Raw genomic sequence first — 15,000 nt, 5'->3', positions numbered from 1 at the left:
TTCCTTTCCCTTTTAGGGTGATGTTGCTCCTAGAAGTGTTTAATAAATATGCTCATAGAAATAAATATGTCTTAACTATCTAGTCCAGACTACTGAAATTTGGCACAGATTCGAATGATAAACTTGTTAGATTTGGCATCTCAAAAGTTTAAAAGTTCTTTCTGGTGCATTTCAGAGTGAACTCCATTAACTCTCATTAGGGCAATATCAATACCTGAAGGAGATCAACCAAAAGCACCATCATAGTTAATATCTGTGAATATTCAACCCATTCTGCCTGCTGGATTTGTAAGTATAAATTTATCTAGCTAGATTTTTCCATGAGACCACCCTCTACCTTCCTAGTAGCTACCTCTGAATATTTTTATGATTTATACTTCTTTCCCAGGCTTGGAGTTCTGAATTCTGTACTGTGTACAAAACGATCACCGACTGGGTAGACCAACAATGTTCTTCTAAACACCATACAAGCTAGTTAAGGATAAAGGAATAAAGCATAGGCCATACCCACAAAGAGCACACAGTCAGAGAACCAGACAATTGAACATACAGTCATTTAAAAAAATAAGCAAAGAAATAAATATATGCATAGTAGATACACAATGTTGTTCTTAGAGGCTATACATTTTTAAAATGAAATTCCAGAGCCAAATACAGGCTAACTTCCCACAAATTGTTGTCCAAGGAGCCCCCAGAGGTTCTTCCAAATGTTGTCATTGCTCTTGGTTGCTCAGCAGAAGCACATAAGACACTGTTGCTGAAGAAACTGTACTTGGCTAATTAAGCTGGAACTAAATGGGAAACTTCCGCTCCAGAAGCTAGCATCAATGGTGCTAGGAGATGCTAAGCAGGCTGCTGGGTGAGAAAAATCATCAACAGTCTTACCTAGTTGTGAAATCTGTATGATTCAATCATGACTTGCCAGGGAAGGACAACAATGGCATGGGTATGTAGGGCACAACCAACCACTTTCAAGGTAGAGCTGAGGCCTGCTCCAAGGTAAGAAATTCATGCATATCACTGTCAACCTGATCAAAAGCCTGTAACTAGAGAGGCCCCAGGCTTTAATGAGGAATGTAATACTGATGTTTTGTTAAATGTACGTGCAGCCAAACCGCTTCCTAAATATTTATGTTTATACCCATAGATTAGTGCTACCCTCACCCCAGATCAAAGAACTTTCTTTTTGCAGTTGGTGATAGCCAATGCAGAGAGTGCTGAGAAGTGACTGTTGAGAGTGCTCAGCCCTATATGGGACAACTCTGCCACTGCCTCTGAGGCCTGGAAGAAGTGGTAGAAAGGCTGCAGGAGCCGGAGGATTGGAAAGTTACCTCCTTGTGGATATGATATAATCATTGCCACCATTTATACACAGCAGCTGTGGCTACCTTCACAAGATAGACACCAAAAATAATAACGATAAATGAAAGTAAGAGGGGAACTAGTGTGAAAAAAGAAGGGGGTCAGCAGGAGTGGGAGAGGGACAGCAAAGAGTAATGGGGTAAATATCACAATACCCTGTACACATATATAAAATTATCAACAATTTAAAAATTAATAGTCTCTAAAGTCTAAAGGCTAATTACACATATACACACATACATATGGTAGCATGGGGATATTAAGTTGCAGCCTCTAACTCAGCTGGGGCGAAAGGGGACTAGGAAGGAAATTATCAGCAGGAGCACATGAACTGAATGTAAGTTTAATGGGGAGCAGCTGGTTTGCCAGTAAAACGAGGGCTTTCCATCAAGAGGAAAAAGCATGGAGGCATAAAGCAACACGCTACAACAAGCACTATAGTGATAATGACTGACAAATTATAAAGGGAGGGTGTTAAAAGAGCAGAAAGTCTGGAGAGCTTGGCACATTGTGCACAGAAGCCTGGCTTTTGACGAGACACACTGAAGTGTTTCAGGTGAGACCAGGGCATTTTAGAGCAGTAAAAGAGGTGTGAAGAATATTGATTTGAGAAGCGTGTGGCATAAATCTGGGCGAACATGACAAGAAAGAAGTCGAGAGCGCAGAAGTAGTAGAGAGGGAAAGGAGAAAATTGCAAAGGTAACACGGAGGTAAACTGTGCAGGTAGTGTATGTTCTATAACACAGAAATAGCCTGTCCTGTGAGGACGTCGAGTTCGAATTAAGGACAATATAGCACAGAACTCTGTGGAGAGCACTGGCTCAGAAGCCGGGCTGCCTATGTTCAAATTTCACGACATTTTCTCGAACTTTGCAAAAGTTATCTGACCTCCCTGAGACTCAGGTTTCCCACTTGAAAGAATGGCAATAATAGGAACCCTCGCCAGGGGCTATGAGGATTCAAATATGTATCATGAATAAAAGGCATAGCATAGTGTCTGGCCTGGAATAAGGACCTAATATTGTTAGCTACTTAGTTTTAATTATTATTAACCATATGCTTTGGAAAATATATGAGCATATGGCTGTTTTGACATCTTTCTATGAAATTTGAGAAATCTAATCAGCATTCTTGCCCAGATGGAAAGTTGCCCGTACCTCTCTGCATGGATGTAGACTGGCAAGCAGAAATATTGAGCAAACGTTAGTAATTAGATATGATCGGTTTTTAAAGATATTTATTTATACGCTGTTCCAGACAGGATTTAAAGTGACTTATAAAGATACATAAAACATAGAAAAATATCATACATTTTTAAAGTAGGGTCAAAAAAAGAAAAACAGGAATGGAGACAAAGTAAAAGATTCAAAGCCATGGCTCCTAAATCAGAGAGCAAGTGAGGCTTCACAGTAAGTACCCAGAGTCCACAGCAGGTCCAGCCTCCCACCAGGTCATCCTGGGAGCACAGCCTCCTCTCACACATGCGTCAGGCCTTAACCTCTCTGGGCCTGCTCTCAACTGTCTATAGTGGCAAAGTTGACTTCAGTTTTTCCTTAATGGTGAGAAATTTACAACCAGCTCACAGCTCCCCACGAAGGTTCAGGATCTCAAATATCTTTTTTTTTAAATAGTTTCTATAATATGGGTGTGTATGTATGTGCTTTGGTGGTTTGCAGTTTCAGCTCCTTTTAAGATACACACTAGCTAGGGTGATGACCGTGTTGAAGGTGACAGCGGCCAACACTTCTATATTTGCTCTGAACATTTTCTACACATGGAGTTATTTAGTCCTTAGAATCATGCCATGAGGCAGGTTCTAAAATGTTGTGTACATTTTACAAAGGAGGAATGTAAGACACAGACTGAGCAAATAATTTGCCCAAGGTTATATACCCTGGAAGAGATGGTCTAGTTTTCTGACTAGGCAGTCAGGTTCCAGGGTCCAAGGTCTCGGCCATTAGATTGTACCGTCTCTTTATAGTCTAGAAATAGTGTTCTGCACAGTGAGATTTGGAAAGAAGGACATTTTGTGCCTGGGAACTTGAGGTAGGTTTTTAAAGTCATTACCTACTAATGGACCAGTGTTCAAGAGGCCCTCAGTCTGGCTTATTTTCGCATCCCACTGACTTGTGCTCTACAGATGGGGGAAGATCCACTCTCCCCACATCTCTGCTAATGAACAGTGGTAGCACACTGAGGGAAGCAAAAGTAACCACAATGAAATTTCCTTAGTTAGCTCTTATAATCCTATGTGGAGACAGCTTTCCCCAGATGGTAGCTACATAGTTAACTTTCCAAATCATCAAATACTGTTCACAAGTGGTTTGAGGAAATTTCCTCTTCAGATACTGTATATGACTGTACAGTAAGCCCTAAAAGGAAGCTATATACCTCACTCCACTCTTCCAGAGTGCCATACATTAGCATGAGGCTGTGGCCTTATTCTCATGATTTCACATTCAAAATACCCTGCTTCTCAGGGCTTAAACCCACCACAAATCCGAGAGACAGTTCTCCACACTGCGCGATTCACAGAAATGTTACATGTCATAAAAATGAGGTTGTGGGTCAAAAATGAGACAATGGCCTGCAAGGTGGTGGTGCAGCCTCTAATCCCAGCCCTCGGGAGGCAGAGGCAGAGGCAGGCAGATCGCTGGGATTTAGAGGCCAGCCTGGTCTACCGAGCAAGTTCTAGGACAGGTCTCAAAACTACACAGAGAAACCCTATTTTGAAAAACCAAAACAACAACAACAACAAAAAATGAGATCATGGGTCCAAATGCCTCACCTGGCAACAGGAGAAATAGCTATTATGAAAAAAATTTAATTCTCCAACTTTCAAAATCTGCACTAGAAAATTTTCCTCTCATGGAAGCCAGGCAGACTCCATAAGGACCTATAAAGCTGAATTATAGCTTTAAAATTTATAGTGGGAGGCTAACTAGTTCACTCCCTTCTGTACTAAAATCTAGTTCCCTAAGAGACAAAGAGTAATCAAAAATTAAAAATATCCAGCATGGTGGTGCATACCTGGAATCCCAGTAAGCAGAGCCCAAGGCAACAAGACTGTGAGTTTAAGGCCAGTCTGAGCTATGTATGGAAATCCTGTCTCAGAAACCGGGGGTGTATTTCAGGGGAACAGCATTGACAAAGCCCTGAATTTGGTTTTATCTGACTCACCCCAGCCCTATATCCCCAAATAAAGGAATACTATAAAATTAATTCATTTATACTCATTTTTAAGTGTGGTCAGGCTGTAATTTTTCAGTAAAGCTTATCACCTTGTAACTTCATTATCATTCCCGACTCAATAAGCTTTGATAAGGCTGAAAACCCACAGGGAAGACCCTGTTCTTTTGCCAGGGTCACAGATGGTGGAGATTTCTAAACTGAACTCTAACTGGCATTTGTTTCTTGCAGGCCACGTCACCTAAAAAGCACCCACGCTATCCTCTTAAATGAGAAATCATGATGGCTCATGACTAATCTAGCCATGTTCACACCTAGCTGTGATTTCATGCATTTGGCTTCTTTTTAATTTTAGGGATGCTGTGATCTAGCTATGGCCATAGAAACCTTAAACACAACCAAATAACCTGTATCTGAACTTGACCTGAGCTGCATATGTGGCAGATCATTTTAAAGCGTTAATTTCTTTCAGATAAAATGTTAAGAAATATGTATGTGAGTGTGTGCACACAAAAGGCAGGGAAAATTACAAAATATAAAAGAAATGTAATATATTAACTTACTGCAAGTCTTCCTTGCCTCCTAGACTGTTTAACCATAATTACTTGACACGTTACTTCAAATCCCTAGTGCAAGATTAGTGCATGCATTATCAACATCTGGTGTACTGCAAAAGCAATGTTCTTACAGTTAAAAAAAAAAAAAAAACAAAGAAAAAAAAGAGTGATAACCACTAAAACATCCAAAGGAGATTTGTATATTTCTTTATTTGCAAAACTAATGAGATACATCAAAGTTCCTTTGAAAGTTCTAAGGGGGGAGAGAAACTAATTCCCGTAAAGAAGCAAGTAGAATTTAAGAAAAGTCAAGCACTCCGAATATCTAGATGTACTTTCTTTGCCACTCATATGTAAATATTGGCTGTAGTATTATTATTAGCTCTAAGTAGAATCACACATAGAGGAATCTGCTTAGCAATGAAGCTATCCTCTTCTTTTAAAAATGTTACACTTTTCAGTATAACAAAAAAAAAAGAACTCCTTTACTGGATTGTTAGCTGTATGGGAGAATGGGCCTTGTAGAGTGTGGAGAAGGAAGGAAATGGAACTTTATTTTGTTCGTCTCTGTACCTTCAGTGTCTAGAGTGCTGCTTGACCTACGATATGTACTCAATCAATATTTGTTGAATGAATGAGCTGGCAACAAAAATACCACTTATCATTCAACCACACCCAAGAGCTTATTGCCCAGAACTTCTCCTCCACCTTTGATATCACTGATTCAATACTCCTCTCTGAATTTAACACCTTATCTTTCTATCTTGTTCACTCAGTGATCCCTCAAGCCGTTCCTACTCCCAGCCCTCGCTGGACAGTCTTCCACAAACCCTCTTTCATCTGCTCTGCTCCTTCCTGTCTTCACTTCCTTTCCTAGACAGTTTGGAGTCTATTATCCCAAATGCACTTTTGTCAGCATCCTCATTAACTCCTAATTTCATTACAGATCTCTGATTTTTAAAAAGCGTAACCCATCTGAACTCACCTGTGTGCTTTTATGCCTTCAGAAGAGCTTCTGGGATCCAGTGAAGAAAAGACTCACCCTGGTAGATTATTATCCACATGAATTTTTCATCACCAAGCTCACCTTAACACTGCTTGGCACCACAAATATGCTTCTCTGGACCTGGCTTGCCCTCCTAGTCTCTACAATACCTGCTCAACCCAGACCTTGTCTACCTCAACTCCTGCTCCAATAGGCTGGTCTTACTTCTTCTCTATCATGGAGAATTATGTCAATAGACAACTTCCTGTTGCTAAATCTAGAAAATTATGCTCATCCATGCCCACTCATGATGAGCCTCCACCTCATTCCAGATCCCTTCCCATGAGGCATAAGGACTCTACTGTGTCAATACCACCCTTCTCATCAGCCTCCAGAGACACTAAATGAAACGTGGATTCTACATAGCTCAACCCCTCTCCTGAGTTACCCTTTCTCTGCTCATCAGAGCCAAATTTCTCTAAAGAATTATTCAGATTCAATGCCTCCAATTCCTCATCTCCCCAATTATTTATTAGCTCATCAGTCTACCTTTCCACCTCATAGAACCCTGAAATTGCTTCTAGTACAGAAAGAACCAGGAAATTTCCGAATGCAATGGAGAATTCTTAGTCCTTCTCTTCCTAGAATTCTTTTAGTCATTATCACTACTGACCATGTTTAATATAACAGAATTGACCATTTGAAGAGAGCTATTATATTTGGAAAAACTATTGAGCTGGCATTCAAGATGTAATAGACAGATGGAGAGAGAGAGACAGAGACACAGACAGACAAACAAAGGGAGAGAGATATAAAGAGAGATTTGGGGATGATCAATGTCTAAAGCAGCAGAAAAAAAATCCATCATATACATAATACAATTACTGGTAAACTATCCCACTGTTTAAAAACTCAGTTCTATGTACTGACACTGAAATATTACTGTAGTACACTAAATAAAAATGTATATATTATGAGTTCATTTGTATTTTTAACCTATAAATATAGAAAGATGGAAAGGATGGGTAAATAGGTGGGAATATCTTATATAGTCACACAAACAATGTCTGGAGAAAAAGACAAGCAAAAAAATCCCTCTAGGAATTAAGATAAGCAAAATCAATAAAATTATATTTTAACTCTTACTGGGTCAAGTATTAAAAATATCCTCATATCCCTGAGCACACTGAGCTATATAAGAAAAAAGCGGAAATGTGATTGAATGGCTATGAGTATTGAGAGAAGATGCTGTGCGCTCTCCAAACCTTGAGAAAGAAGAGTGGTTAGTGGTAACAGACAAGAGAGGAAAACAGCCAATAGACAGAATACAGACAGATAATCATTAAGGGAGGAAATCAAATGGGCAGATAGATCCAAAAGAAAAAGGTCTACTCACACTGGCAACAAATGTTTTTTAAAATGTTTGGTTGTCGATTGAACAAAATTGCAGAAAGACACTATTGATTTTCTTTTTAATGATTTTTTTTATTTGTGGATATATGGTTCATGTGTACTCTGCCTGATGAGGGTGCTGGGAACCAGACTCAGGTTCTCTGGGAGAGCAGCAAGCTCTCCTAACCACTGAGCCATCTCTCCAGCCCCAATGTTCAACTGTTTACAAGAAAGATATAAAAGGTACTATCATGCTTTCTTGAGGAACTGGTGATATCTGTTAAATCAAGCTGATTTGTCAAAAGTTAAACTTTTCCTAACTTTTCCCAGTCGCAATAAATTTTATAATGCATTGTTTAACCCATGGCTTTCCTACCAAAATGCTCCCCAGGGGGGGAAAAATCCAGTGTCTTTCTCCACTCCATCTCAAGTGTATGGATGGCCAGACCCAATTCAGGGCTTCTAGCACACAGCAACGTTCTCATAGCTACCACACTGTGGGTTCTCCACAGATAAAACCAAGCTTTCTGATATGTCATTGGAAATAATTTAAAGACACAGACACACAAAATAGTGCAGATACCATAGTTTTCCATCTCTATAAAGAACCTCGAGTTCAAGGTAGTTTGAAATGGTCATAGACATGAGATTGTCTTCTCTCATTTCCACTCTTCACTTGCTGGCAGTGTCTAATCTCTGATCTTGTCATTTTCTGACACAGTCATCTAGACAAATGTCTCAAAGTAGATTGTCCACAATGATTCCAGACCTGTGGCTGCTGAGTAATGCTGGAAAGTAGAGAAAACAGCCTCTGGGACTTGAGGTAGAGAGAAACTACAAAACAACTTCTCATAGATTTATACATATTCTCATAGCTTTTTACAAAAGTTGTACACATTTGTAGTAAATGTGATGCAAACACATATACATAATCTTGATGGTTCACCCTTCTTTTCATCCTTCTCAGATCCCACTAGAGCCTTTCACCACTCTTGTCAGGAGGACCACCCTCAGAATCCCAGTCCTCCAGGGCATCACTAGTTTTGCCCTCTTTTGTCTCAATGAAAAAGCTATTTCCCTTTCTGTACGTCCAGTATTTTCTCCACTTCATTCTGCTCAATCACCACCCCCAGCTTCCTCAGTGACCCTGTATCATCTAACTCCATGTGTTCTACTCATAAACAGGCTGTTCTCTATCCTGGAGTTAAAGCAACACAAAATTAATATCCTGATCTCCCCTGAGCCTTGTCTCTTTCCCATCATAGTCAAGCTTCTTCAGGGCAAATTCTACATTGTCCCAGACTGGGGATGTAGCTGACTGCTAGAGTACTTGTCTACTATGCATAAGACTATGGCTTTGATCTCTACCATAGAAAAAAATGAAAGAGATATTTTGAAAAGACCATTCCTCCTTAATAAAAGCATAAGTAAATGCTCTTGCTAGGAAATATGTAAACCCTCTGAGATGACAACTGGGTCTTGCCTGTTCAATTTTTAAAATGTGTGTGTGTGTGTGTGTGTGTGTGTGTAAAATTTGTCTTCCATTGATAATAATTTTATGTATTTAAGAATTAGAATCAATTTTTGTTCTAGGTATACATTATAGGAAGATTCAATTTATTCTTTTTTAAGAATATACAATTCATTAGCAGTGGTCAGCAGGCAGTGCAATAAACAAATAAAACTTGTCTCTCCAGGTGAAGTGAATTATTTATCCATTGATCAGTATCTCCCTCACCCAGAAGGTCACTTACTAGAATGATTTTTTAGGGACTCGGAAGATGATTCAGTGAGTAAGAGTTCTAATGGTGACCAGAGTGTGATTCCCAGAACCCAGGCAAAAAGCCTGGAATGGACAGGGAGGGTGGAACCAGGAAGACAGGGGTTCCCTGACTGCCAGCCCAGCCAAACATGGTGAGTCCCAAATTCAGTGAGGAACTCTGTTTCAAGGGAATACGACAACAGTAATAGAGAGGACACCTAAAGCCCTCCTCTGGCCTCTGTGTACACAACCACAAACACATGTGTACACACAGAGATCCATCACACGCCCATACAAAGTGATTCCACACAAACATTTTCATATACTTGACCATTGTATAAGAATATTCAGTGAAGTTGGACAGTGGTGGTGAGCACCCTCAATTCCAGGACTTGGGAAGCAGAGGCAGGAGAATCTCTGTGACTTCAAGGCCACCCTGGTCTACAGAGCTAGTTCTAGGACAGCCAGAGCTACATACACACAAAAAAACCCTGTCTTGGGTGGGGGAAGAAGTTTCAGTGAAACTTCATGGTGGCTTGGACGAGGGTGGCATGCAGAAGAGATGGAGGCATATGGAATAATACATGATACAGTTTGAAATTGAGATCAGCAAGAGTTCAAACACTGGATGTGGTAGACTAAGAAGAAGACAGAAATCAAGGGTGAGCCGACATTCTTGTTTCAACCAACTAAATGGATAATGGTGCCCTTTTTCTTAGTAATGGAAAGCTGAAGGGAAAGATTAAAGATGTTAGGGCAATCAATAATCCTCATTTGGCCACGCTACCCTTGAGGCATCTATCAGATGACATGTAGAAATGTCAAATAGGTCACAAAGAACATGAGGTGTCAGCATAGAAGAAAGGCCCAGAACAGCAACATGAATGATGAGCGTCCAGAGGGATGTTACAGCAATGGTGCTGGATGAAGTTCTGAGAAGGTCTGGGGTGGAGAAAAGTCTGCAGACTGAGACACTCCAGTGTTCAATGTTTGGAGAGAGAAGTTTTAAAGAGCCTAAGCAATTATTTGTGCAAACTTATATTTCAAAGAAGTTAACACATGCAAAAAAAGGTGAGATGATCCTTCCCAGTCTGACGTTATCAAATGCATTCTGGAAGTTTTCCTGGATACTTCAAACTGCATTTAAACAAAACAGCAATTTTGTTTTGCCACACAACTGTCGCCTCATCTTATATGGAACCAGTATACAATGAGGCAGGTGCACTACACCGGAAGTTCTCCTGCCAGTCCAGAACCCAATAACCACCTCACACTTTCAAAGGTCAAGGGCGATGAGACTAGAAACCTAATTTGTGGCATCTTTTATTCTTCTGAGCTCCTCACTTCCCTGTGGCACAGTCTGTACCCTCTCACTGACTTTGTCAAATGCCTGAGAGGCCTCAGGACATCTGATAATTCACACCCCCTTCCCAGTTCAGCCACTGGTAGGAAAATGAACCAGGGAGAGAAGTATCCTTACATTTCCACCCACAGGTCTGGACTTAAACATAAAGAGGCGGCTCAAGTCGGGCATGTTGGTTCACATTGTCAATCCTGGCCCTCAGGAGGCAGAGGCAGAATCACCATGAGTTTGAGGCCAGCTAGGATACACAGTGATGAGTTCTAGGCCAGCCTATGATACATTCTAAGAATCTTGTCTCCAACAAATTAGAAATTTAAAAGAGAGGAAATATTTACAACTAGGTCAAAGTTGTTATCAAGGATAGACTCTCAAAGGGAAACAAACAGCAGAAGGAAAGCTGTATGAGAACTGGGCTTTGGCATCCTTTTATGTATGAGGTCACAAACCAAGAAGGTTTGGTTATAAGCTCAGGAAAGCACAACAGAGTTCCAATTCCTAGAATGGCACTATCATTCATTCAGTCAGTCAATAAACATCAATCAATATGACTCCTATGATGTTCCTTTGGCCATCGCTGAATACAAAAGACAGCAATTCCGACCCATATGGCCTTGCATTATGGGGTGGAGGTAAAAGAATAAGCAAGACAAATGCAGGAAAGAATGTTTAGGCAAGGAGTTGCATTTTAAGTGGGTTGGTCAGTGCCTTCCTCCCAGCAGAGATACAACTCCGTACAAACCCCTACTGTGGTTTCCAAGGAGCTCAGGATGGTCTCTTCTCATTTCAATCTCGCCACCATCACATCTCAATCCCTTGGAGACATGGCATCCCCAATCCCTAGCACAAATTATTTGTGCTTCAGGACCCAGTTACTGCCCCTGCAGAGATTACAAGCTTCCAGATGGAAAAGCAGAGTGGTATTCGAACCTTTGCTGGAGTGCAAAGTCTTTAAACATAGTATAACTAGTCATTCCGCTTGGGTGAACATGTGTATTCAATGAGTTTGTCTCAAAGGCAATGACTTTAGGCTACATCCTGAGGGGTGAATAAGAATTAATGAGAAGGGGGATATGAATGGCAAGTTTCCGAGAGGAAACAATAGTTTAGAGTTCCAGAGTTGGAACTGAGGAAGCCATTCTCCCAACTATCTTCGCCTAAACTACCAACAGAAAGGGCACAGCACCACTCCGACTGATGTGGCTTTGCCACACACACATCTTTTTGTCAAAGACTTGTCAGTTGCTGCACCTTCGTCTCTCCCCTGGCCATCAGCAAAGGAAGAAGTTGAATCAAGTGCCCACCCCTAGAATCCATGCACACACTTCTAAAATCCAGGATTATGCTCTCCTAACTTCAGGACAGCTAAATTACCATGGAGCCTGAGAGCCTTGGAGGTCGCATTCGTCCAGGCACGTTCAGGGCAACATGCAACTGGCCCTGGGCTTGAAATGAACTCGGTGAGGATATGAATGAGGTGGTTCAACTCCTCCACAGTACATCTAAGATGGGGCAAAGGACCCAAACTTAGAGCTTCACACAAGCTCTGTCCCACTGTCAGAACGTACTAAGGGCACTGCCCTTACCACCTCGGTCTCCTTTTTACCGGCTCATGGTTTAACTGGAGCACCAACTGCACAGAATTCGCATGTGGCTTGTCAGAGATAATATGAGAACTTCCCACCATGCCTGAATTGCACTCAGTGTGGCAGCATCATAGTAGGTCCAGTCTTGACGGCAAACTGCTCAGAGAACACCACCCAGAATGCTTCATAAACACACAGACCAACAATCCCAGAACAGACCTCCAAGCCCAAGTTCACCACTGTGACCTAGGGTGCAGCATCTGAAATCATGTTACCAGTGTTCATCTGCTGCCCAAGTGGAGTCTCACAAACCAGTTTTGTGAGGGGGGTTGTACTAGGGTTTCCAGCAGGTGCTTACACACCACACACACACACACACACACCAAGAAAAAATTGCCACAGCTCTCTCCATTAAACACTGTTTTCACTACTTCAGGGTACATTTACCCTTTAGTTCATTAACTCCTTAATATCAACACATTTATGAACAGCGGGGATATGAAGCTGAAAGAGCAGAAAAGTAACCAGTGAAAACAATTAGAAGCGGAGGGCAGATGCAATGCCTGTAATGGCAGCACTTTGGGAGGTAGAGGCAGGAGGATTGCCAATCAGTGTGAGTCCAGCCTGGTCTACATTAAGAATTCCAGACCAACATGAGCTAAACTAGAACCTGTCTCAAAGCAACATAAAGCACTAGAACCTGTCTCAAAGCAACAAAAAGCAGAAAGGGGGGAGGGGCACCGGGAATCTGATGGGACTAATTTTTCCCACAGATTTACAAGGCTTTGCGTCGGTCCTACTAGAAGCAGTATTCTAGAATGCTAGGTCCTCTGGCCCTGAAGCTGCAGCACAGTAGGGGAAGGAAGGGTTGGTCAAAGCAAAACCCATCACTTTTTCAAGCTACAGGAATTTTTTTATTTATTTATTAAAGATTTCTGTCTCTCCCCACCACCACCTCCCCTCCCCTCCCCCAATCAAGTCCCCCTCCCTCGTCAGCCCAAAGAGCAATCAGGGTTCCCTGCCCTGTGGGAAGTCCATGGACCACCCACCTCCATCCAGGTCTAGTAAGGTGAGCATCCAAACTGCCTAGGCTCCCACAAAGCCAATACGTGCAGTAGGATCAAAAACCCAGTGCCATTGTTCTTGAGGTCTCAGAGCTACCGGAATTTGAAGCGAATTATTTTGCCATCAAGTACTCCTCCAATCCCATCTTCTCCAATGCTACAGGCTGGAGGAACACTAGTGTCCTTCTCCCAGAAGCAAAGCCCCAGCCTGCTTCAAGCGGGTATGAGAAAGGAGTTCAGCTCTAAAGTTCACAGCTGGGGCTCCAGCTCCAAGCCCAAAGGGAGACCACTGAGGCAGAACTCCCAGTCAACTGGCCCTTAGCCTGTACCTGTGGTAGACAGACAAGACAAAGCTAGGGACATAGAAGCCTGGAGGTCTCAAGAACAGCGAGGGGCCAGACCCTGTGAGAAACAGTCACCAAAAGGTGACTAGTGGCCAAGTCCGAGGACACAGCTCCGCTAAAAGCCCGTCCCAGCCCGCACCAGGCCAACTCACCAGAGGGGCCAAGGCTGGCGGGAAAAAGCCTGGGCGCGCAGGGTCAGCGATACCTGTGCAAAGGCAGCACCCAGAAACACCGTCCAAGGGAACCAGGCAGAAGCAGCCCCAGAGAAGGAAAAAGTGGCAGGGAGGGACTGCAGAGCAGACGGGAGGCTCGGCGTGGGGGTGCGGTCCCGAGACGCGGACACGATAGACGTGCCCGTGTGGCAGTTGAGGACAGGACAGAGGACAGGGACACAGAAGGTACAGCAGGACACACGCACGCCCCCCGCGGGGTGGGGGGGAGGAGAGAAGGGGCTGGGGGTCCGCGAAGTCTCAGACAGAGCGCAAGGGGAGCTCAGACACTAGCTGCCACCTACCTCTCACTTGCAACAGGTGCTACTAGGTGACCGAAGGTCTGGGCGCTGAATGGTAGGGAGGGTCTCTAGCTCCGTGGAGACCAAGACCGCAACCCCGGCGGCCAGCTCTACTCAACCCTCCCAGGAGGCGGAAAAAGCAGCAACTTTCCCTGGAGCGGGGAGGAGCTGGACTCTTAAAGGGGCCGCACCGAGCGCAGGGCTATTTTAGCAGAGGGCCAATTAGCAAAGAGAGTTCTGGGAACCAAAGCCTTAGACACTGGAGGAATTTCCTCCCAAGTTAGCAGAATTTGAGGACCTACTGGATGTACCTTCTCCACCACGTACGCGCGCGCGTATCCTTGCTCACACTATTAGATGATGGTGGTGGCGGGGTGGGGGTGGGTGGGGATTCACTTACCTTTTTGTTCAGAGAACCAAAAGTTGTTCAACTGTGAAGTACTTCTAAAAAACAAGAGTCTCTCCGGGGGAGGGAAAGATAGCTTCTTCAAGGAGCCGATGTTCCTGTAAATAATCCCCCAGGACCCTGCAAGCAGTCCTCATGAAACAGATTGGGTCTTCAAAACTAAATAACTTGAATAAATTTTATAAAGAATAAAAAGGTGACTAGATAGGTAAAGAAAGGAGGTAAGAGGGAGGGGGAACAGGAGAGGATAATAGTTGGGAGATAAAAAGTGAAAAAGGAGTCTGAATTTTATTTTGGGAATATTAATATGTGCGCCATTCAGATTAACTTTGTTGGTTTTTTTTTGTTGTTGTTGTTGTTATTTGGGCAAATAAAAGTATTCTTTAGGCAAAGGATACAGATTAAATACACACAGTCACACTCAAAGACACAACTGGTTAAAATATTCAACTCATTAGAAACTAGAGAACAAATTAGATCAA

General features: G+C 42.6%; 1 protein-coding gene across 3 annotated transcripts in view; it reads right to left on the bottom strand.

Moving 5' to 3' along the window:
• Positions 1–14,245, bottom strand: part of Sytl4 (synaptotagmin like 4) — a 47,115-nt gene extending 32,870 nt beyond the window's left edge. For all 3 annotated transcript variants that reach the window (XM_050127288.1, XM_050127290.1, XM_050127289.1), the window contains exon 1: positions 14,116–14,245. The gene's annotated coding sequence lies outside the window, so the exon portion shown is untranslated. The remainder of the gene's footprint in view (positions 1–14,115) is intronic.
• Between the last annotated feature and the right edge of the window lie 755 nt (positions 14,246–15,000).

Source organism: Alexandromys fortis, unplaced genomic scaffold (genome assembly GCF_014885135.2).
Source record: "Alexandromys fortis isolate MF-2015 unplaced genomic scaffold, M_Fortis_MF-2015_v1.1 scaffold_241, whole genome shotgun sequence".
NCBI classification, from domain to species: Eukaryota; Metazoa; Chordata; class Mammalia; order Rodentia; family Cricetidae; genus Alexandromys; species Alexandromys fortis.
This window is presented reverse-complemented; position numbering and strand designations above follow the sequence as displayed.